Source organism: Salvia miltiorrhiza, chromosome 3 (assembly GCF_028751815.1).
Source record: "Salvia miltiorrhiza cultivar Shanhuang (shh) chromosome 3, IMPLAD_Smil_shh, whole genome shotgun sequence".
NCBI lineage: Eukaryota > Viridiplantae > Streptophyta > Magnoliopsida > Lamiales > Lamiaceae > Salvia > Salvia miltiorrhiza.
In genome coordinates, this window is record NC_080389.1 from 15,232,595 (window position 1) to 15,259,047 (window position 26,453).

The window sequence follows — 26,453 nt, forward strand, 5'->3', positions numbered from 1 at the left end:
AAAAAAATATATGTTGTTTGAGCCCCAAACTTTTCAATGGTGAACTTGAGAATTATATTTGGAATTTAATATAATACTACGAAGCAGCGATTCATCGACGGAGGCGTACAACGTAGCCAAGAAAAGCAAGTAAATGAAATTATGAATTCTATGCCTAACATGATTAATTTGAAAAAAATAAAAAATTCGCTTCATATAAGATTTAAATCCAAGTCGACCATTAATTAATTCAATAAAGTGAGTTCATAGTTGTTTATATTTTAAAATGAGTTTTTATTTTAATATTATTATAATAATATATAAATAATATTCACTCTTCCGATTTTACACTTGAGTGTGTACGAGTGTATTAGGTTTATTTTAGCTATAGCGCGCTTACCCGCTCACATGACACGCGACCTAACATGTAAAGAGTGTATTAAGTCAATTTTTACAAATACACGTTTAGTTGATATATTCGCATGACCTAACGTGTATTGTTCGTACGTATTTTATGTAAAAATAAATAAAAGTTATAATAAAATACGTTCTGATAGCAGCAACAATAGCAATATTGAGTGATTGCAATGGCCACGCCAGTGATGCAATTTCAGATAAGTATGAATGTACGGCCGGGGAAGTACGAAAAATGATTACGATTAGGGTGATTTTTGTTTCATATTTATTAAAAGTAATTAATAGTATGTTCTTTATATAAAAAAATGTATAATTTTTATGTACTTTTATAAAATATAGGAGTATATGATTTTTTTTACGTGAAATTGTGTAATTTTTACAATTGACCCTACAAGTACTCATGATAAAAGTTGGATAACTTTTACTACTATTGACCCTAAAAGTAATTTTATGGAAGGGAGACAGTATAGTTTATTTTTACTAAGTATAATTAGATAACTTTTATTATTGACCCTAAGGGTGACCTATCTTTGATTGTAAATTTATCTTTTCCCCCTCCAAAAATGGTGTGATAATATTATCCCTCCTTTGTAGTGTAAATGAGGAATGAGTAAGGGTCAAGTAGGAAATGTGGGAAAAGAAAATAAGGATTTAAAGGATGAAATTTTATTTATCTTTTCTTTTCCCATGATAAATTTACAGTCAAAGAGAACGCATCCTAAAAGTAATCAGTTCGTTAGTTAATAACCCTTCAATCACTTCTCAAGTTTTTCAATATTCATCTTTCCGCTATTTGTCATTTTGTCCAAGTATTTGTTGCTGCCGCTGCTTCCAAAATTTCCTTGTGTGAGAGATTGCAAATTGTAATTAGTCATCTTTTGCACTTCTTAGGGTTTATTGACTCACATTTTTGTCCTATATGTACATGTTTTATACTCCCTCCGTTTTGTTAAAATAGTCATAATTTTTTTTAGGGTGTTCATAAAAAATAATTCTAATATATTCATGGACACTATTCCATAGTAAATTACCCTTTATGTTATATAGGATCTCTCTTCATTCACAATATAATTAATTATTATTATTAACACTACTTTTATGATGAGACATTTTCTCCATTAATAACATATTTAACCATTTTTATTAAAAGTAGTGTCACTTCCTCGTATGACTATTTTCACCGGACGGATGAAGTATATTCGACTCAAATTATTGACGCACAATTTTGTCCTATATGTACATCTTTTACGCGTGCTCCGGCTCCTGAGCCCCCACTGTGCCTTTTGATGACAAAAGTTAATTCCATGCTAAAATTGACACAAATACAATTTATTGGCTTAAATAGGTATATGTATTAAATATTTACTCGCTCAATTTGTTTTTAAATGTCCCAATTTTGATTTTTATATTATTTTCTAGTAAGTGTCTCATTTCAAAACTTAAGAATAAAATTAAGCTATTCTTCTGGTTTTAACTTTTTTATTATTTAATTAGAATAATAATAAGGGCCATCAAAAAAAGAAAATAATAAATATGATTGCAAATGCAAATTTCCCTATTTTCTTGATACTATAATTTAAAGGTTGCCGTCTCTTTAAAAAGAGCCTAAGGCATCCTAAGGCACAACTTGTGCATTGCCTATTTTACCCATATTACATATTTTATTTTAAGATTATTTTACATATTTTATATTTATAAGAATATATTAATTCATTAGATATTTCATTTAATCTATGTGATATATATATATATCTATATCTATAGCTATTGAACCTCTTCAATATTTAATTAATTTTTCTCTCTTCCACATCATCAATATTCATCCCAACCCAACCACACACATTTTGAGAGATTTATCAATGACCACTCCAACCATCCAACCACAATATTTTATAGAATTATTGTATTTTTTTAAGTATAAAAATTACATATAATAAAAATAAAAAAATAAATTATATTTTTAATAAAAAATGCTACAATATCAAAAAATAAAAATGAGCAATAGATAAAAAAATTCTAGGATCCATTGCAAAAAATAGAAGAATTTTAGTGTATATAAATATAACAAATGAGGTCTCTATTTATAGAAAAATTAAAATTATAAATTTTGATATATATATATATATATATATATATATATATACAATTTCAAATATATGATGAATATTAAAATTTTATTTTAATATTTAAATTAAAAACATCTAACCAATAAAATAGTGACACATCATCAAAACTTTATTACAAAAGGTGAGGAGACCACAGGTCTCAATTGGGTTTTCAGGAGATCGTGGTCGGTCGATAAGTGTTGCTTCAATTCCATTTTTCCTTTTATTTTAATTCTATTTACATATGTGGTAGGTCGGCCAAGGGGGAGGAGGTTGCAGTTAATTCTAGTCGAAGAAGAAAGAAGAAAAGATAACGATAAGATGAAAAAATATAGGTTGTAATTAAAAAGAAGAAAGACGTATGAGGAAGAAGATGAATAGGAAGCACATCGGTGCTGTATCAAAAAAGTGTGAGATTTGTGTATGTGTTGGCTTAACGGTAGGAGGTTATACCCAAGACCTAAGGTTATGGGTTCGAGTCATCCATCGTGCGGTCTTTGAATTTCTTTATTTATTTATATAATTCATCAAAAAAAAAGGGTAAGATGGAGTAGGACTATCAGTATTATTTTTTCATATTACTTGTATTTGTATGTTTTAATTAGTTTTGGAGTATTTCAATATGGGCTTTTAATAATACTCCATATATAAGTTGAATCTTTAAGAGCCCAAAACCTATATATAATCCGATATGCCGTGGGACAAACGTTATACACCCAAAGATGTATAAACTATTTGCCATTGCAACTTAAACCAACATTGAGAAATTAAAAATAAAGTCCACATGGCACTTAAAATTTCATCATTACCACATATCCTAAAATGGCATACATGAAAATTGCGTTTTTTTCCGGGGGGGGGGGGGGGGGGGAAGAGAAATGTAATCCACACAATTTGGACTGACTTAATGACGTGAGACCATCGATTTTGTTTTAAGGCGCGACTATTAATTTTGTTATATTAATGGTACTAGTATAATTTATTCAAAATGGAATTGATATAAACTATTTGTTTTACAATCTATACAATTTATTATTATTATTATTATTATTATTATTATTATTATTATTATTATTATTATTATTATTATTATTATTATTATTATTATTATTATTATATTCATTAAGCTAATAATATTATTATTATACACTATTTACAATTAAATATTAATATTTAAATTAACATAATATTTTTTTTGTTACTGATTAGTCTAACTCATAAATAATACTAACATTTTTATATTTTATACTTCCTCCGTCCACGAAAGAACTTCCTATTTTTCTATTTCGGGACGTCCACGAAAGAACTTCCTACTTTTTCCTATTTTGGGATAATACCCCACCACTTAAAAAATACTCCCCTTTTAAGACAATTCCCACCACTCAAATAACATTAATTAAAACAACACAATAAATTATTAATACTTTTTCACAATTCCCAATACACTTTACAACTTTTTCTCCACTCTCAATACACTATACAACATTTTATTAAAACCCGTGCCACTCCCTCCTAGGAAGTTCTTTCATCGACGGAGGGAGTATTATTTAAAATTTTAAAAATAAATAAATATATCATGATCCGTGCATTGCACGACAGTGCGTGCTAGTAACAATTAAATACTCAATTTCCTATAAAATTGACATCATAGAAACATTACAAATCATAGAAAAATGAGTGTTATCAATTTGCGACGTATCATTACCCATGAGGATGGAGTCGGCAAGGTCCTGTTGTGTTTTGGAGAAAATTTCCATCACGTTCACCATGTTCTCCATATCCACGAAAACTCTTTTTTGCTCGTCCGACGACTATGCCTTCTTCTTTCATTTTCCTTTGTCTCCCTTTAGTGCCTTTTGGCCTTGGGGCCTCGTTGAGATGCTCGGCTCACTTGAAGTGGTCGTATAGTGGCCATCCGAGCCCTTTGAATGTTTGACAGAGTAAACATCCTCGCCAATAAAAGCAAATTTTTGAGATCTGCGGAGCACATTCCAAGCGTAGAGATATTTGAATTGATGCTCATGCTCGGAGGCGATCGTTTGCGCTTGAGAGGTGATTTGATCATTGCTCATGCCGGACCCCCAATTCGCTCGACATTTGTTGTAGATGGCCGCCCACACCTTGCCGTCATTTTGGACGCGTTGGACGTGCAACTTAATTTTCTCACGTCACATGGAATAGTGTCTTGTACAGTGGTCGTTGCTCATTGTATTTGGTGTCGATGTCACCCCAATAGACGAGAGCCTTTTGATCAACTCCCTTGACGACCTTCAACATAGCTTCAGCCAACAAAGTGCATATGAGCGTTGTCTTGGCCACAAGGTACCTATTGTGTAGCTTTGTCGTCGTCGGCATGACGGGTATCTCCGTCATTTCATCGTCTTGCGCACAAGTGGTGCCCAAGTTGATCCCTCAAGACCCGCCGTAGGCGTGGCGTTTGATTCTTGAGGAGAAGTGCAATAAAGTTTTGTTGGATGAATTTGGGTTGCTCGGAGATGGGGTCGGATTTTGGAGGTGGTTGCTCCAATAATTTCCCCATTCTCCTTCCATTTTTTGGATCACAATAAAATAAGAGAGGATAATTGAAGCTAGAATAAAGAAGGAGAGCAAGAAAAAGTTAGAATTTGGTGTGAGAAAATATAAACAATATGTAGTATTTATAGAAAAAAAAAATATAGTTGGAATCGCAATTGCTAATTGAAATCAATTTTTTTTTTCCGGCATTTCAGCCGATGTGTAATATTTCTTTTTAAATGCCCAATTTTCTGATTGGGCCGTGCATATACGCCCCCGTCACATTCCCCTTCCTCGCCTGCCTCGCCCATCAGTGCACCGCTCACGCCCTCCCAGCTCGGCACGAGCTGGGCACGCGCCCGCTCGCCAAGCTCCGCTGCGAATGCTCTTAATGGTGGGGATCGTAGGGTCTTGACCAAAAAAAGATTGTGCATATTTTTGTGAGACGAACAAAAAAAGAAAATAAACATACTCTTATGAATGGGAGGGAACATAATTTATTTTGCTTAGTAAAATTGAATTATTTTTACTATTGACCCTTAAAAGTAATCAATACGCTAATTAATTACCCTTTAATCACTTCTCAAGTTTTTCAATATTTCTCTTTCCGCTATTTGTCATTTTGTTCAAGTATCTGCAAATCGCAATTAGTCATCTTTTGCACTTCGTCCTAGGGTTTATTGACTCACTTTTGTCCTATATGTACATTTTTTGTGCATTTTCCTAATAATGCAATATGCAACATAATAACAAATTTTCTCAGTTTCCTTGCATAAAGGGCATTGACCCGTACCTCATATATATATATATATATATATAGAGGGTGTGGTTAGTTGTGATTTTAAAGAGAACTACATTATTTGTAAGAACGTGAGAACCATCAAATCTAATGCATCTACGGTAAAAATTAATACATTCGCTATTAAAATTAATGTACTAAAAAAAATAAAAAATATTGCTCCCTTCAGTATTCGAACCCAGGTTCTGCATTCATCCAACAAAATGATGCATCCACCGTAGATATTGATGATCGAATGGCTGAATATATATATAGGGAGAGGTTCAAGAAATTAAGAACCATAAATAAAAAAAGAACGGAGAACCATTTTCAGCCATTTGATAATCAAGATCTACGGTGGTTGCATCATTTTGTTGGATGAATGCAGAACCTGGGTTCGATTCCTGAAGGAAGCAATTTTTTTTATTTTTTTGAGTGCATTAATTTTAACAGCGAATGCATTAATTTTTACAGTGAATGCATTAGATTTTATGGTTCTCACGTTCTCACAAATAATGTAGTTCTCTCTAGAACCACACCCACATATATATATATATAATATATATATATATATATATATATATATATATATTATAGTCATAACAATATTGAGTCAAACCGCGTTTACATCAAATTAGTGAAGTCCATATCATATATAGAGTTAAACGTTAGTTAGACATGTATCATGAATTAAATAATTATATATATATTTAGTAAGAGATTATTTATATATTGTGTCCCAAGTTTTCAATGTCTTTCAAAAATTGTCCTCAACTTACATTTGCATTTCAAAAACTCTAACTTAATTCGGAAAAAGTTTGATTTGCCGGAAAACGAAATAATAAGTCACCATGTCAAAATCTGCATTATTCAATATAAAAATCTTCAAAAATAATCGTAAATTGATATATGTCATGTCTTATAGAATTCTATAAGGTATGACACATATATCATTTTTTTTTTAAATTGAGATTTTTTAAAATGAAAACATATAATTAAAAATATTTTTTCAGAAAAAACTCTAAAAATTAAAAATACATGCAAATGAACTCATCTAGGGATATAGGTCACTTAAATTCAGCTTACATAATACCAATACTAATAAAAAATACATGCTTCAGTACCATCTCCATGGCCTATCTTCGTTCCTCACAAGTCACAATATATTGGTGAAAATTTATTAATCCGACGATATTAAAGGAAATAATTAACATTAAGAGAAGTCATATCTGGTTGCTAATTGTGCCTTTTGATGAGAGAAGTTAATTCCACGCTAAAATTGACACAAATACAATTTATTCTCTTAAATATGTATTAAATATTTAATCACTCAATCTGTTAATTTCTAAATGTCATATTTTGATTTTTTTCCCCCTTATTTTCTAATAAGTGTCTCATTTCATAATTTGAGAATAAAATTGTGACATTCTTCTTGTTTTAACTTTTAAGGCCCATAAAAAAAGAAAATCATAAATACTCTGCAAATGTAAATTTCCCTATTTTCTTGATACTAATTTAGAGGTTGTGGACTTGGTAAAAAGAACGTATGGAGCAATATTGGCTTATTAGGTTAAACTTATTGTATTTCACGATTTTGAACCCGTCAAAGGTTCCAAAACACGTGTAGTGCTCATGTGGCTGCAATATTACTTGGAAAAAAAAATCAATTATAATCATAATTATATGTTGGCTGTTAATTATAGCAGGTTGCCCGCATTATGGTTCAACCAGTCCCATCAAATAATTTTTTCATCTATAAATATGATACCAAAACAAAAAAAAAAATATCAATGCATTGTAACTCACCAATCACCATTAACAAACACAATATTCCCTCCAAATTTTTTGTCACAAACATTAATAGCTGAAAATGAATTTTCTGCAGCCATTTCTCCAAAATGGACGACAATCGAAGCCTAAGGTACAACATTTCATATGCAGGGAAGATTTGAACAAGAAGAAGAGGGCAGCCTCCGCAGCCTCTCTCAAGGTGAAGAAGAAGGTGCATTTTGAATCGGAGCCGTTGATTCAGAATGATCAGAGCAAGAAAAATTGCGAGGCGGAAGATCCGAAAAAAAGAGAAGTTTCAAATAAGGAGAAATGCACAGTTCAAGTAAAGATTTTAATGAGAAAAGAAGAAGCTACTCTACTATTATCCAAGTGCAAAAATGGAGGGGTTCTTCAATTCGAGGATGTGCTGCATATACCAAACAGTCGTGTTCATGCCTTATCTAGCAATATTAACAAAATTGACTAATTAAAAGTTTACAAGTCTTCAAAGAAAGAAAAATATACAAGCTAGAGTTGTAACAAATCATATATCCATTTTTCTGCTACCATTTACACAGAGTTGAAATTTTTGGGTTCTGATACTTTTTTTAGGTTCTTTTAATTTTTTGATACTTAATTACTTTCATGTTACTTTTGTTTATATTGGATCAACAAATCCAACCCACTATTTAAGAGTTGAAATTATTCCACATCAAATGTGGAAAATCTCTTTTCTTCCATGGAGAAAATTGTACAAAGAATAATCTATTAATAAATGAGGGTTTATTTGTAAATAAGAATTGGAACAAGGTTATAATAGTAAAAATAAATTATAATCTGGATGGTTTTTTAGTGTACCATACACAACATTTATATTAATACACTCTTTCATCTTGACTACGAAACAACATAAAGTACATTCTTGTTTTGATTTATCTTTCTATTTATCTTAAGTTTTATATATCTTGAGAATGCAATCTATGTCTACCAAACATAGCCTTAATATATATACAATTAAAAAATATTTGCATTTGTGTTAAACGTGGCCATGAAAACTTTCATTTGAGCTTTCACAAAATATGTCATTTGAAGATGAAGATGTTTTCCTATGGTAATATGATTTTTTTTTTTAGTTGGGGAGGGGGATCAGTGGGGTTTCAACCCGAGACCTCACTGTTCACACACAGGAGGTCGACGCACATCTTGGTGTCTCCTTGGGGACCATATGGTAATATGATAAAAAGTCAAACAACGCAAGTTAATTTCTATAAAGACATAATTAGTTTGTACACTTCAATAATATATTGTTTATACTAAATTTTCGCCCTAGCTCCACCAATATTTCACCATGCTAGATGCTCCTTTAACTTGCATCTTGTATGTGAATTTATCAGCCTTATATTTTTTCGTTACATATTTAATATACAATTAATTGCTCGTTAAGAGTTTGAATATTGCCAACATCTCTTCTAATTAATTAAGTTGGACCATCCAGAGCACGCATGGAGTAGCAAATGAATAAATAGAAATAATGAACCGTAAAATATTCATTTTTTTATTGCAATAACAAAAAATAGCTACTCAGATTCAAAAAAAAAAAAAAAGAAGAAGAAGTTAAAAATGGTTATTCTTACAATTTTACTCTTATCATTATAATAATTTGCAATCACGAAGATCCTTAGTCGTGAATTGATCATATTTTTGCCAACAATTCACACTCACAAACTTCTTGATCATGAATTGACCATATATTTTGTCTACAATTCACAATCACAAAGCTTTTAAGACGTGAATGACCATATTTTTTGCCTAAGGCTACAGGTGACAATTGAAAAACGTTTTAGCCGCGAGATAACACTGAATTATTAACAACCAAATAGTAAAATAATTGTTATTTTGTTTAATCTTTACAATAGTAAAATAGTAGTAGATATTTTAATATATCAACTCTATAATAAATTAGGTGTAGAGATTTTTTTCGCTCGATTCTTTGTTTTCCCTTACTTTGTCGTTGCCGTTTGCTTTTGTCCCTGAACTTTTGAAGATAGAGATGTGTGTGGGCACACGTGCGCAAGTTAATTATAGATCAGTGCATCATGGGGTCGATCAAAGATTGATTAAATATGTGACATATTTTATTGCGTTAATCTATGATTAACATGTACCAATATTAAAGAATTGAGATTTATGGCTTATATAACATCTCAACGTTCAGCAATCTTGAATATATACTTAGAATTATCATATATCATTCATCTATACGTAGTATACTATAATGTCACACAAATTGACAATAGATGATCTTAAATCACTATATAAAAAAAAGTCTTAATATAACTTTTTATTAGCTCATGGATATATAGTTTGTTTTCAATTGTAGATAGAGATATAGCGCCACGCGCATCCAAGAGATTCAGGCCACACAGAGCAGGGATGCGACTTCAAAAGAGATTCATCACGTCTTTAAAGAGGTGGGTGACGAGAGACACGAAAGGGCGTGTGATCGGATGGGCATGACATGTCACAGATGATGTCTAGCTAGTGGATCTAGCACTTAGTCCATTAGCACGTCTCAAGTTGCTCCTGTTGTTTCTCTTGAGGAGGTCGTGCTCAAAGCTGTATTAAATGCGTGGGTAGCTAAAGGGGACAATGTCGATGACTGAATGTTGGAGCAAGATATATAGCACCATCAATAATTTGAAGTGTATAATTTAATGACAGAGTTGATGGCACGAACACGGAGAGGTCCTAATTCTTGATGGAACTTGTATCTTAAATTGATGTTGTCATTTTAATTAGATTTTTGATTTAGATACTCGGTTTAATTTAAACTTGTGATATGAATTGGGATATTAGTTTTAATTTGAATTTGGAAGCTTCATTATGATAAGTATGTTTGAAAATTTGTTAGTTTTTTATTTAATTCAACAAGTTATTACTATCGGAAAAATAAATAAATTAAATTTAAACAAAGATTGTCGATGGATTAACAATAATAAAAAAAAAAAAAATTCAAATTCTCGACGGATTTACGGCGGTATGCGACTATTACAAAAAAGCAACAATTTCTCAACGGAGATTTTCGTCGTTAATTTGTTCCCCAAAATTTGGTGGCTCCAATATCCCATGTATTAACGTCGGAAAATTATTGTCAATGATCCATCGTTAAATTCAACAACGGGATATCCTGTCGTTAATATTTTTTTCGACGATTAATATAATGATGCTTAATTTTCGTCGACAATCCGTTAAGAAAAATTTTAACGACAATTTTTTTTGTATTCTACGACGGGGCATTTTTGTCGTTAATAGCATTTTTTTTGTGTGTGAATGAAGATCGAGATGTCGGCATATTGAAACATGTTTATTATGATATTATAATGATGAAATCATAATGTGAATCTGTGTTGAAGAATTTACGAAACTTAATACGTGCTAATATTCGGTTACACCCTAGATATAACCATATTTTACCTACAATTCGTAACTATGAAATTGTTTAGTTATGAGTTAAGACTAATTCACGTGAATAAGAGCAAAAACATTAATATTTAACCAAATAACTTTTATTTTGTTTAATCTATATGACATTTTTTTATCTTTACAAACAAAATAGAATTTTAATATATTAACTCTAAGAAAATTATGTATAAAGATATATATCATGTTTTATTTTACAAGCTAGTTGACCATAAAATACAATTTTAATTCCACTATCGAAGTCTTTGGGTTAGTGGAAGGACAAATGTAAATTTCCCTCAAAACCCCAATAAAAACAAGTTAGGAGCAACGCAATATATAGAAATAGATTGAATGTGGATTAATTAACTTAAACAAGAAAGATTATGGGATGGTACAATTCTATTAATGTTTGTATCTGCCAAACATATCTCAACATCTATAAATGCAGGATTTTTGAATTGCTTATTGCTCATTCAAACTATCACATATACATCTCTCTCTATATAATTATATATAATCGAAAATGCTTGATTTTTTTCAGACCATCTTGCCCTCGTGGAGCTCTGGTCCCAGAAATGGGAATCATGAATTAAAGAAGACAGAGATGGATGAGTTTGAGTGTTTGATTGAGGAAAAAAGTGGGAGAAAATTGAAGATCGTGATGAGAAAAGAAACAGCTTTTCGACTGCTTTCGAAGTGCAGAAATGGAGGCAGACTTGAATACGAGGATTTGGCTAAGGATCTCAAAAAATTATCTGCCGACTATGTTCGTTGCAATTCCAAACTTGAATGATTTCTTTCACTCGATTCTTGTTTTCCCTTCACTTTGTCGTTTGTTTATGTTACCCCCTTTTTTTGTTTTTGTTTGTGGTTAATTTGAAATTTGAAGAGAGAGGGATGTATGTGGAAGTTCAATTTAGATGCAGTGCATCGTGGGTCGATCAAAGATTGAGATATCGACGTATTGAAATTAAAAGTGTTTATTTATGAAATTGTAATGAAGAAATCATAATTTGAATAGTATTAAATAGGGCTGGTAAACCGGTCCCGGTTTACCGGTTAACCGGAACCGATTAATGACAATTTTTCTAACCGATAACCGAACCGGTTCTGACCGGTTAACCGAACCGGACCGGTTAATCGGTTAACCGGTCAGAACCGATTAATCACTCTGTTTTAATTCCATGATTAAAAGGCAAAAAATGACACCAATGGGGTGTAGTAATTATCGTTATTGGGCCACACATGCAACATTGTTTGCCATGGAGTAATAATGATTTCAAAGTGTTGAATCATTAATCGTTCTGAACATATATTTTGATTGGAATCTTAAAAGTGGTGGCATAAAGCATGCAAAAGAAAAAAAAAGTAACAGAGCAATACCTATACTGACAGCAGCAAATCTGTGAGCTCAAATGTTTCAATTGTATAGATGGAGAAACAATATCTTGTGCAGGTGCAGCAGCGGCGCTGGTCCTGTGCAGGTGCAGCAGCGGCGCTGGAGAGGAATACACCGGCACCGATGGCCGGTGGAGAGCGCCGGTCGCCGGAGGGAGGCAAGGCAAACGGTCGAGCTGTGGAGGGCCTGGAGGCGTGAAGGCGGGACTCAGGGAGTGAAGGACCGAAGGTTGCCGACTTGCAGGCGGCGTGAGTGGATTTCAAAAATAAGATGAATGCCCTAGTTTTAACTTTTACTTTTACTAAATGTAAATATGTAATACAAAATTAAATTTGTTAATTAATTTATGAATTAAACCGGTTAATCGGTTTAACCGGTTAACCGACCGGTTAAACCGATTAACCGGTTAACTGTAAGACCACTAACCGGTAACCGAACCGAACCGGTAAAAATCGGTTTTCGGTTAACCGAAAACCGGTTTTTTCGGTTCGGTTACAGTTTTAACCGAAAAACCGACACCGGTTTACCAGCCCTAGTATTAAAGAATTTACGAGACTTAACACCTGAAGAGATTAAATTATATGCGTTGGTCCAGTGATATAGTGATTAATATTTGAGGTCAAAAATTTTAAATTCAAATTAAAAGTTATGTAGGACCAATCTTGATATTTCGAGAGCTCCGCAAAAAATAAAAAAATGGATATTTTAAGAAATGAAATTTCGATATTTTTGTTGTTAGTTAGAGATAGCGCATAATCGTCTTCCATACTTGTGTGACAATATACCTTTAATTTATAAAGTGCAATAAATCAAAAAAATAATAATAAAATATTATCGAAATAATTTAGATTTTCTAGCATTTTGAAAAACAAAATCATCAATAACATCCTCAAGATTAAGTGTTTTCAATACCTCTTCAATATATAGAATTATTCAATTGAAGTTACAGTAATGGTATAATTAACAATATCCTATATCCTATAAAAATATTAAAAAAGTAATACGAAGTTTTAACAAATTCAAGAACTTTACTAGTTAACTTTATTTTTGTAGAGGCTAAACTACAATTGAGGATGACGTCTGCACGTCTGGATCGATCGGGCACTAGCAACATGTCAACACAAGAACACGTAAGAGCCCTAGGTTGAGCACCGGGAGGGGGTGTCGACCGTAGAGCCTCCGACGCTCAAGTCAATAACGGAATAGCAAGGTGAAATAAAAAAACATGATGAAATAAGAGAGAAAGGCAAGTTGGAATGCGTGGTTATTCCAAACTGTCGGCAGCGTCGGAGGGTTAGAAACGGTAACAGCGGGTTGTGATAATGGAATGTGTCAGGCGGAGATAGGCCAAGTTGGCTATTTCCGGTTTGGAAGAGCAATTACCGTGGCAGCGGAGTAGAGAGAATTCAAAAAGTAGAGAGCAAGTGGGATTTTCTGTGTCCCCATTTGTGACCTAGTCGGGCTGTTTATATAAAGGGCGGTCAGCCGCTAGAGTTTCTATAGTCCGGCCTCATCTAAACCCTTCTCTCCCAAGTTATTGCGATTTGGACAGGATCATACAGATTTACCCTCTGACTGCGTCAGCTTGGCGGAAGACGTTTTCTAGGGTTTGACGGCTGGGTTGATGGTAACCTTTGGACCGGATGTGAGATATCCAGCTTGGTGTCTGACTTCAAATTGATGTATACCTTTTTGGGCTTGATGGGTCAATCTGTTTGATTAATTGAACTTTTAGGATTGTGCCAGGTTGGCGAACTATCTTGATGGGCTTGGATTGAGTGCGCCTGCCTGTTTAGGCAAGTTGGACATGAAGTGAGATAGTTAGTCTGGGTTGGTCCAGATTGATCTTGCAATAAGTGTAATTTGACTTATCGGGCTGGACGAACAAGTAATTGGGCCAACCTTGTTATCGATCTAAGTTAATTCGAGGTTTGTCGTGCTGGATTGACCGAATTGTTTGGCTCATTAGTCCAATTTGAAATGTTAATTGGGCTTGAATCAAGTTGACGAATTTTATTCGCTACAATTTTTATGGTAACACATTTAGAGCACTTGAAATTCAAAAAATAAATTTTTATATCAAATAATTCTTCTTTCGAATAAATTTAAGATTAGTAGTATATATTATGTTATAACAAGACTAATTTTGAAATTTGGGGCCGCTCAAGTTTGAAAGTCCTAAGCCTTTTTCCCTTCATTCGTGAAGAAGGATCAGCCCTGTCGTTATGCAATCTGTACGATTATTTGTTATTTTCATAAAAAGAAGGAGTTGATTCAAATTAAAGTCTTAAAAAAGGGATATTAGCCTATAAATTGAACTTATATCTTTGTTAATGGATGAGGTCCAATGTCCAAATTTGAGTTTATCATCACACTTTTTAAAAAGGATATTAGCCTATAAATACTCGAACTTTTTGCATTTTCTGATTTTGCACCTCAACTTTAAAATCATTCTATAAATACTCGAACTTTGTATTTTTTCTAATTTTACACCAGACGAATTTTTACCCTCAAATCGTTGATGAGATGACAGCCAGATTGAGAGGGAAGTTTGAAGTTCATAACGAAATAGATAAGTTTGTTGTCAATGTGAAATTTAGAACATGTAATTGTAGATTTGGAATGTCAATTCGGCTGCCATGTTAGCAATGATTTGTTGGTTAAAATTCGTTGGGTGCAAAATCAGAAAGAATATAAAGTTCGGGTATTTAAAGTTGGGGTGCAAAACAAGAAAATGGTAAAAGTTCGAGTATTTACAGGCCAATACTCTTTTTTAAAATCAAGCCAAGTATCCTATTAATTGCTTATTATATAGGATGAATAGTATTTTATGTCCGAAACTTTCATTTTTTCTCCATAAAAACCCCGAATTTTCAGTTTTTTTTTCCCATAAAATGTTCCGCTATACAAAATTCAATGATAGAAAGATGACAAAAAATTTCAAATATGTAGCGTTTTTCAATAATAGTGGTTTCTAATATGCACTACAAAAAAAAAGAGTTTTTGCAATGAAATTTTTTGTTACAAAAGGGTATATTTTCATCACATGACTTTATGTGAGGAAAAAAAATTCGTCACAACGTCGTCACGATAGGGTCCTCACATATAATATTATGTGAGGAAAATGTAATTTCCTCACATTAGAGTCTCATGCTTATATGAGGAAAAAATTCCTCACAAATAATCTTATTTTTTCATCACAAAAACTCTAATTGTGAGAAAAAAAATTCCTCACAAATAGTCTTATTTTTCCTCACAAAAACCTTCTGATCGCTGATTTTAAAACTTATATGGGCAACAATAAAAAAATACGAGGCTTCTCAAAAAACTAAAATAATCAATAAAATTTAAGAGCTAAAAAAAACGTAGAATACAAATGTAATCACCTACACCGAAATGCATGTTAATAAAGATCACATGAGTTTAAAACAATGAAACTCTAATCATAATCGAGGCAGTTTAAACATATTTAGCACATTTTCATACACTATAAACATAACCCAGACAGTAGGAGCTTCCCAATTATGTGTCTCGCACGGTGAGAGAATGCAGTCTGTGTCCTGCTCCAACAGCAGGCACAAAAGATTTATTTGTCATTTATTTGTAACCACAACTTATATACTATCATCTATTTTCTTGACGTAGACATTGTTCATCCCCAACGACCTTTCAAGAATCTCTTTTGCAATCCTCTCACGCTCGAGCTTCATGTCCATCTGCAATATGTTGTAAAATTCCCTGCATTTTGGCCATATCACTTTCCATCTTGTCCATCTTTTTCCTCTGTTCACTATATGCATTTGTGAGGTTGACAATCTCTACCTTCGCACTTTCTAGTTCCAACAACTTCTCCTTCAAATCAATGCCAGCAAATACATTTGATTCACGATTGTGAAGAACTTGCACTCCATGTCCCATTCCTTTAATGTATCCAGATCGGTATCCAAGAACAGATTTCACTATTACCGGCTCTGCAAGTGATTCTTTGCCGTGTTCAGCAGCTTTCATTTTCAAGTCAACCATCTCATTCTGTAAACATATATAATTTAGATAGTAAGTGACATAAGAGATTATATATACAAGATTATATTCTAATGCTTCAACAACAAACTGCAAATGAGTGACCTAGTTCATTGCTAATATATTCTCAATACTTAATCTGGAATTAGTTCCAAAAAAGAACATTACTCACATATTTAGATTGAGCAACTGTGTTGATGAATTCTCCTCCCCTTGACTTGCTCACATGTGTCTTTCTAAAGAGTTCAATCTCACTTTTTTCCGTCTTTCACATATACAATGTATGCATCAAAAGTCATAGGAAAGTAAGTCATATGAATTATTTAATATTCTATTTTTATCATTGGTCCAACTTCTATCCATGAAATAGTACCTACAAGCATAACATTTAATTACCTACTAAAACAAGCCAAGAGCTACTAAAGAGAACATAATCGAAATCAGCAGAGAGCAGAATCGAAATCACCAACAAGAGTTAATTTAAAATCTGAGAAAGCAGAGCGACATTCAAATAGTTCATGCATTTGAGCCCTTATTTGTATCAGATGCCAACCATCTCACTCTCACAGAACATCACTAATTCATATTGCAACACTACTTCAAATAAATTCAATTTTTATTAATAGCCATTTCTATAATTGTTAATCACAAACTACACCAAAAAGGCACCAAAAAAACTTACCCCAAAATCTGTTTCCACACTCAAAGCGCCGCAAAATACCAGAAAAATGAGCCTCAGATCCGAAAAAATAGGTATTCGAGATAGTATGTATCACTGCATAATCTAAAAATAATCTGTCCAATTGAGATGCTTCGACGGACCTCCGGTCTCCGAGCACGAATACTAACGGCGGCGTGGCAAATTATCGATCGGAAATTTTGAATCAGGCAAATCAATCGAAAAATATTTGGGATTGAAAGAGGATCAAGAAAGGATTGCTGAGTTCTGAATAATAGAGAGCGAGAGGAATTAGAATATCAAATTGAATTGAATGAAAAAAAAGGGATTTTAGTTTTTTGCTTATAAGGACCTAATTTTAAAGATAATTGTAAAAGTGACCCCATATTTTAGAATTTAATGTGACGATAATAAATTTCCTCACATAAGATATCTAAATCTAACAAAATTTGATTTTGTCATAAAAGTTCGTCACAAATACTACTTTTTCTTGTAGTGATGATTTTCAAACAATAATGGTCCCCAAAATATTTCATTCGGCAAGATAAGTCATCTTTTCGTCACCAAATTTTGTATAACGGGACATTTTATGAAGAAAAAAAACTGAAAATTCGAAGTTTTTTAAAGGAAAATGAAAGTTTGAAATATTTTATAAAGAATGCTAAAACTTTGAGATATAAAACACTATTAACCCTATTATATATGTCGTGTGTATAAATAAAAACAAAAACTTATATATATCTAGATATACGATGCATTCATTTCGATCAGCTAATGTTCACTGCCCCACAATTAGGATCATTAATTTGTACTCAAACGTACAAAACAAGGTTTACTTTTCCTTTTCTTTTACTTACTAGCACACGCCCATTCGTGCGATGCACGATCAGTATTGAAACTGAACGATATTTTAAATAAATAAATATGCATATTAAATATATACTCTCTCCGTCCCTGAAATGGCTTCCTCTTTGGGGACGGCACGAGTTTTAATGAAAAGTTGTAAAGTGTATTGATAGTAGAGAAAAAGTGATATAATTATAATTGAAAGTTGTGAAAAATGTTATAATTAGTATTGGGAGTGGTGAAAAGTGAAAAGTAAGAATAAATAAAGTATTATTAGTGGTGGGGTAGGTGTCCAAAAATGGAAAGAAAGAAAAAAGAAGTTATTTGGGGGACGTCCCAACATGAAAAAAGAGGAAGTTATTTTAGGGACGGAGGGAGTATAATTTAAAGAGGGCATTTTTGCCTATTAACACTAATTTAAATATAAATAAATGTAAATATAAATCTACATAAAAAATTGAAATTATCCACGATATAATTTCAAAAAAAAAAACATGAATTTAAAAATATATAAATTTTCAATTTTGTACTTTCAATTACCAATTAATTGATTTTCATTGATAATGTATATAAATATATAAATTGACCATCAAAAGTAACTATAAACGATAATGAGTATCATTATATATCATATAATATTCTAAGATGTTCAAACTATTTATTTGCATATAGTTTAATATTATATTTTTGGACTGCATATTTAATCATATTTATGTGGTTATTTTGATTTTGCGAAAACAAATGATTCATTTTCATAATAAAAATTGTCAATTTATTAAGTTTAATTTTATAATATTGAATAATGATGTTGCATTATTTTAGTTGGGGTTTCGATTTTAATAAGAAAAAATTTATCTGAAAAATGGTTTCATCAGCGAGTCGTAAGTGCATACATGCCTTGTAATTTGAAAAAACATGGCAACAATTATTTTTAAATGCATCAAAAATTTTATTTGTATATTTTATTGACAAATATTTTTTATCATTAGGTTAGCAAAAAAAATAAAGGGTTGCACGTGTCATCATTTTCAAAAATAAAATGTGGAGTATATGATTTAAGTAAGTTTGAATAGACATGCTACTACAAAATTAAACTCTTCAATTTACTTTTATTTTATATTTTAAATAGAATCAATAATGATTCTCCAATTAATAATTTTTCGATTAATCATTTTTTTTTTGCTTAATAGATAAGTAATTGTCAATCTAATATTAAATTTAATTAAGAAATAATAATAACAAATATGTTAATATAAATAAATATAAAAATCCATATAAAACATATTGAAAATTTAATAAATCTAAATCGTATTTGAAAATTTATTTTATACATATATATATATATATATATATATATATATATATATATATATGTAGTAGCCCGCTCTTTTAATTATGATTAAAACTAGTAAATGCAATTTTTATAAATGAATCCAGTTTATGGTCCTGATTTTTTTATCAGAAACGGAGTTATTATTTTAGCTTTATACTTTTATAACGTATGAGAAAAACGCGACGAGGATTATTGAGCCATTCAATAATTATTATTTCCAAGTTATAACTGACTTAGCAAAGTCATGTTATTTATTAATCGAAAAACAGAAGCAGTTATATTTTATTAGTGCTACTAGAAGTCGAGGAATTATTCCGACTGCAACGCAGATTAAATCTACGGATTTAATCTAGATTCATATTACAGTATTAGCATCACCAAGGCATGAGGATATACTTCATTTATTCATCAATCTCATTCTCATACTTTACAAACTCTTATAACCAATTACAGTTTCACCTATCATTGCTATGCAGTAGATACATGAATATGCTAGACATATATGTAAGCATACAATCATCATTATTTTTTTCTCACTCCGTAATGTCTCCTACACTATACATCATTAATCTCCACCAACTCCACCTTACCAAACTTTCCACTCCACGCCACCACCTTTTGCTTTCCTCCACTACATTTTTCTCCACCACCACTTGCTCCCCACCCAACAAATGCAATACTCACTCTCAGCTCATTCACAGAGTACCAAAGAAAAATCCCAGTTCGTTTCGGCCGAAATACTCAAGGTAAGGCTGGCTCAATGCTTTCTTTTTCCTTAATCTTCACCTGCATATATTGAAAGAGAACCAACATTCTTATTCATTTCAGTTATTGAACACTACGTTCAACCTCCAACAGCAAGCAATCAGTTCGAACATTCAAGGTATTGATTCTATTTCAATTACCCATTCCAGTAAGCATTCATATTAAAGCATGAGCACGATCAGTTTCAGTTTCAATTATAGAAGACCTTATAGACATCTTGAACTTAGTAAACACCCCAACTGTGCGATCATGAGCAAGTGACAGTTCAAGTATGAGTTTTAAGCGAGCATAATTTGAGTTTATGCAAAATAAGAATTTGCACTCTGCCTAGTCCGATTAAGTATCGATTGAAATAGAATTGAGTGAGAAAAAGACTTAGCTTTGAGAAGAAGGGCTGACTGCCGATGATGACGACGACGACGGTCGGGACAGGGCGAACTCGCCCAACCTCATCAGGGCCCCGAACAGCAGCTGCCCGGCGACGAGCTGAGACTTGTGCGCAGCAGCAACGGTCCAAGGACAGCAGCGGCGCGGTGAAAGGCAGACGACTCCCGACCTCACGACGACCCTCGCCGATTCTGGACCAGCAGCAACGTGGCTGAACCGAGAAGGGATGACGCCGGGGAAGGAAGACCGATCGGATTTGGGGGAGAAAACCCGGTTTGAAACTTCAGGGGAGAATTAAGGCTTTGCTTCCCCTTCATGGTTGAGACGAGGGGAGAGATGAATGCGGCTAACGCCGGCTGAATCGCCGGATTCCGGGCGAAGGAGCAGCAGCGGTGTTCTAGATTCTAGGGCTCGATTTTGGGTTCCACGGGTGAACTGAAGAACAGAGAGAGAACGGCGCCGGGGTTAGACTCGTCGCCGGTCGAAGCCAACCGAAGCAGATGGCCGCGGATCGGCCGAGGAGGAGGAAGCCGGCCGGATTTGAGAGGTGGCCGAGCGTAGGCTTTGAAGAAGAAGGAGCATCGGCTCCTTGAAGAGAGAGAGGACCGAGAGTTTTGAGAAGAGAGAGAGAGTGGGCTTGATTTTATTTTAATAATTTTGGGCTTCCTTTTATTTAAGTTTGGGCTTTCATATTTCATTTGTTTGGGCCTTTTCTTTTATTTCGAATGGGCCGACTAATTTTAGAAGAAATGGGCCTTGCTTTATTATTAATTTGGGCCTTGTTTTATTTTATTTCAGTTGGGCCTTGTGTTATTTATTTGGGCCGAAGACTTTTAAGTTGGGCTTTAATTCTTTTAAAGCTTGGGCTGAAGTTACTTCTTTTAATTAAGCCTAGCAGTATCTATTTTGATGAAGCCCAATTACTTATTCAGTAAATGAGCCGCCCAGTTTATTAATTATGGTTTTTGGATTTCAGACTTTAAAGCGAGCTATCATTGCTTATTTTTATTAAAGCCACTGGTTTATTTAATTAATTGGCTACTCTCTTTTGAGCCGATTAATTATTTGAGATTACATTAGTAATTATGTTTCTATCGAAAAGCCCGATAATTTCTACAAGGTCACACCTCGATTAAAGCCGAGTTAGTTCTTTATTTTTTTTGATCTAGTACAAAGGCGAGGTTTATTTTACTTTTAGAATATTTCGAGGAGGAAGGAAGAATCACAGCTCTATTCGACCACGTTATACGAGAATTAGTTAAATCTATTAACGAGGATTAATAGTAGAATTCCCGATTATCGCTCAGAAGATTAATTCATGCATACCAGATTCATGCATAGTTAAATTACGCTTTCTCATTATTTGAGAATTTTCCTCGAGGCAATGTCTTATTTTATATTCTCGTGATTAAGGTCAAGCGCGAGAGTAAGAACTACACAAGGAGTTAGAGTACCTTAGCAAAACTTTGCTATCAGGTGGGCAATTTCTTACGCGTAAATAAAATGCTATGCATGTGTTATGCTTTAAAATGCAAATTGGATCTTCAAGTGTGGTATGTTTTATTATGCTTTACGCTAAATGATTTACGCTTGATTACGCTTATTTACGCTTGAATGCTTTACGCTGATAAGTTTATGCTTGTGATTGATGCTTTGCGTCTGTTGGGGGAGGCCTCCCTCAACAGTACGATGCCGTGTCCGCTGAGGAGGGCCTTCCTCACGGCGCGATGCCCGTGTCCGCTGAGAGAGGCCTCTCTTGCGGCGCGATGCCAGTATGCCAGTATGCCAGTGTTACAGCGTCTATTGGGGGAGGCCTCCTTCAATAGTACGATGCCGTGACCGCTGAGGGAGGCCCCCTCTCACGGTGCGATGCCCGTGTTCGTTGGGGAAGGCCTTCTCCACGACACGATGCTTGTTTATGATTGTTGATGATGAAGAATGCGCTCATGCTATTTATGAATTTGGAAATGTTTAATGAGCAAAGGATTTGAAAGAAACTTATGCCTCTTATGCGATGTTGTGTTTTGTTGTTGATGTTATGTTATATGTTTGGCAACTGCCCACTAAGTACTCTTGTACTTAGCCCTTCGTTGTTTATGTTTGTGCAGGTTGAGCTGTGATGGGCGATGAAGTGTTGCTGAGTGGAGTTTTTGTCGAACCTAAAGTAGGCTCAGAAAGGATACATGTCTTCATACATGTATCTCAGTTATGCTTTCCGCTGTAAACACTTATTATTTCAGTTACGCCTTCCGTTGCAAACTCTGATAAAGTTTTACTCAAGCCTCTAACGATGCCTTTTTCCTTTTAAGGAATATAACGCGTATACAAGTTCTTTGAGTACCCTTTTTATGTGAACTATGCCTTTTTCCTTTTTAAGGAATATTTCACGCATATTCAAACTCTTTGAGTATTCTTTTATGCACCCCTTTCTAAATCCGCTTCTTAATTTCCCTTCCCCAGTCATGGTTTTCCCGGATTAATTATCTTTAATTAAGGCCGGTCGTGACAGAGTGGTATCAGAGCAGTTCGTTTGCTCTGAGCCTAAGAGTTTATTTAAGCCAAACTTAGAATGGATCACTAAAGTGTCTAGAGTTCAATCGACAAAGCTCAGCACTTCATCGCATCACACTCAACGAAGCAGAATGGTATGCTCTTCCAAGTTTTGAGTTAATGTTTACAAAAAGTGAAAATTATCGTAATAGCAAAGTGAGTAACTGTTAATAACTATGTTATGTTGTTATTGAATGAAATGATTTACGCAAGCGCGATTAAGTATGCCTATGGAATGAATCCCTATGAACATAGAGCTATTAAGATATGAGATCACCACTACGACAGAACATAGAAGCAAACATAGAAAAAAATTAGATTGTATCTTTTGGTGGCTATAGTGAAGGAAGCAAGATAAGTGATACGTATAGAAAAATTTTCTTAAGCTGATGATATTATAGCCACTATAAATCTCCATGACTTATGCTTAAGTATCCAGTTTAGATGATGTGATATTATATGCTTAAGGATTGTTATGACTCATAGATTTGAGATGCTAAGGACCCTTAAAGCTTACTACATCAATGATCAATGATGTCATTGGAGTCATGACTTGTTTACAAGTTATATTAAGTTGACATTTACAAGAATTCTTTTGAGGTTTGTATTAGATTATGCTAGGGTGTACTAATTGGCACATCCTTGCTATCAGAATGCCACCTAAGAGAGGACGCCCTGCGAGAAACAATAACAATCGCAGAAACCGTAACGCTGTACCCAAAGAACCACAAGATGCTCGAGGACATAACCCATGCCCTCCGCCCCCGACTAGGAGAGTCGAAGAACTCTTTTTAAGGCAAAATCCACCTACGTTTGACGGAACAAGTGAACCAGCTGAAGCTGAGATTTGGGTGCGTGCAATGGAACGCATCTTCAACTTCCTACGTTGTACTGATGAGGAGTGCCTATCTTGCGTCTCATTCCAGCTAACAGGATCAGCTGACTTCTGGTGGGAAGCACGTCGAAAGATTCTGACACCTGAACAATGGGCAAGTTATACTTGGGAAGATTTTAAGACAGGATTATATGATAAATATATTCCAAAAAGCTATAGGAAGAAGAAAGAAGCTGAGTTCTACGAGTTGAAGCAAGGAAAGAAAAATGTGGTTGAATACGACAAGGAATTCTGCAACCTGTCGAGGTTTGCTCCACAACAAGTGGACACAGAGGAGAAGATGGCAGAGAAATTTTGTGCCGGACTGCGCTACGAAATTAAGATGGCTCTAGCAAGCCACGGAGGTCTCTCATACACGGAGTCTCTGAACAGGGCACTTGACATTGAAGCTGCAATGCCGTCGGACAAGTTAGCCTCACCATTTATCTCGACGCCAAACGACTTACCAGCAGTCTCGCATACTCTCAAAGGGAAGCGCAAGTGGGACAACAACGAAGACAATATCAATCAGACTAGTAAGAAAGTGTGGCAAGAAAAAGAACGGGCCGAACAGTTTATTCAACCAAGGCACGAGGCACAGACTAACCTCGAGTCAACTGGGGGTAGCCAAGGTCAGAGAGGAATTTCACCTTGCCCAAATTGTGGTAAGATGCATAGAAGTGTTTGTCGAGCTGGGACTAACGGTTGTTACAATTGTGGCCAAAAGGGTCACTACTCCACGCAATGCCCCAACAGATAACGAGGTTCAGCAATTGGGAACACCCGCACCCCTTTGCCAGCAATACGTGGACACTTGCGAAATCAGCCTCAATCACACCAGTGAAAATCTTATGGAGACACCGCAGACAAGAAAAAGTTACATGGGAGTTTGAAGACAAAATGAAAAAGAAATACCCGAATTGTTTTAGCAGAGATATGCAAATTTCGGGACGAAATTTTTGTTAAGAGGGGTAGTATGTAGTAGCCCGCTCTTTTAATTATGATTAAAACTAGTAAATGCAATTTTTATAAATGAATCCAGTTGATGGTTCTGATTTTTTTTATCAGAAACGGAGTTATTATTTTAGCTTTATACTTTTATAACGTATGAGAAAAACGCGACGAGGATTATTGAGCCATTCAATAATTATTATTTCCAAGTTATAACTGACTTAGCAAAGTCATGTTATTTATTAATCGAAAAACAGAAGCAGTTATATTTTATTAGTGCTACTAGAAGTCGAGGAATTATTCCGACTGCAACGCAGATTAAATCTACGGATTTAATCTAGATTCATATTACAGTATTAGCATCACCAAGGCATGAGGATATACTTCATTTATTCATCAATCTCATTCTCATACTTTACAAACTCTTATAACCAATTACAGTTTCACCTATCATTGCTATGCAGTAGATACATGAATATGCTAGACATATATGTAAGCATACAATCATCATTATTTTTTTCCCACTCCGTAATGTCTCCTACACTATACATCATTAATCTCCACCAACTCCACCTTACCAAACTTTCCACTCCACGCCACCACCTTTTGCTTTCCTCCACTACATTTTTCTCCACCACCACTTGCTCCCCACCCAACAAATGCAATACTCACTCTCAGCTCATTCACAGAGTACCAAAGAAAAATCCCAGTTCGTTTCGGCCGAAATACTCAAGGTAAGGCTGGCTCAATGCTTTCTTTTTCCTTAATCTTCACCTGCATATATTGAAAGAGAACCAACATTCTTATTCATTTCAGTTATTGAACACTACGTTCAACCTCCAACAGCAAGCAATCAGTTCGAACATTCAAGGTATTGATTCTATTTCAATTACCCATTCCAGTAAGCATTCATATTAAAGCATGAGCACGATCAGTTTCAGTTTCAATTATAGAAGACCTTATAGACATCTTGAACTTAGTAAACACCCCAACTGTGCGATCATGAGCAAGTGACAGTTCAAGTATGAGTTTTAAGCGAGCATAATTTGAGTTTATGCAAAACAAGAATTTGCACTCTGCCTAGTCCGATTAAGTATCGATTGAAATAGAATTGAGTGAGAAAAAGACTTAGCTTTGAGAAGAAGGGCTGACTTGCCGATGATGACGACGACGACGGTCGGGACAGGGCGAACTCGCCCAACCTCATCAGGGCCCCGAACAGCAGCTGCCCGGCGACGAGCTGAGACTTGTGCGCAGCAGCAACGGTCCAAGGACAGCAGCGGCGCGGTGAAAGGCAGACGACTCCCGACCTCACGACGACCCTCGCCGATTCTGGACCAGCAGCAACTGTGGCTGAACCGAGAAGGGATGACGCCGGGGAAGGAAGACCGATCGGATTTGGGGGAGAAAACCCGGTTTGAAACTTCAGGGGAGAATTAAGGCTTTGCTTCCCCTTCATGGTTGAGACGAGGGGAGAGATGAATGCGGCTAACGCCGGCTGAATCGCCGGATTCCGGGCGAAGGAGCAGCAGCGGTGTTCTAGATTCTAGGGCTCGATTTGGGTTCCACGGGTGAACTGAAGAACAGAGAGAGAACGGCGCCGGGGTTAGACTCATCGCCGGTC

At 34.4% G+C, this 26,453-nt stretch overlaps 1 long non-coding RNA gene across 1 annotated transcript; it reads right to left on the bottom strand.

Moving 5' to 3' along the window:
- Positions 1-15,790: 15,790 nt before the first annotated feature.
- On the bottom strand, positions 15,791-17,438 carry LOC131017808 (uncharacterized). Its single transcript, XR_009099862.1, has 3 exons — positions 17,127-17,438; positions 16,617-16,709; positions 15,791-16,453 (listed from the first exon to the last, which is right to left on the bottom strand). It is a non-coding gene; the product is annotated as an uncharacterized LOC131017808 (long non-coding RNA).
- Between the last annotated feature and the right edge of the window lie 9,015 nt (positions 17,439-26,453).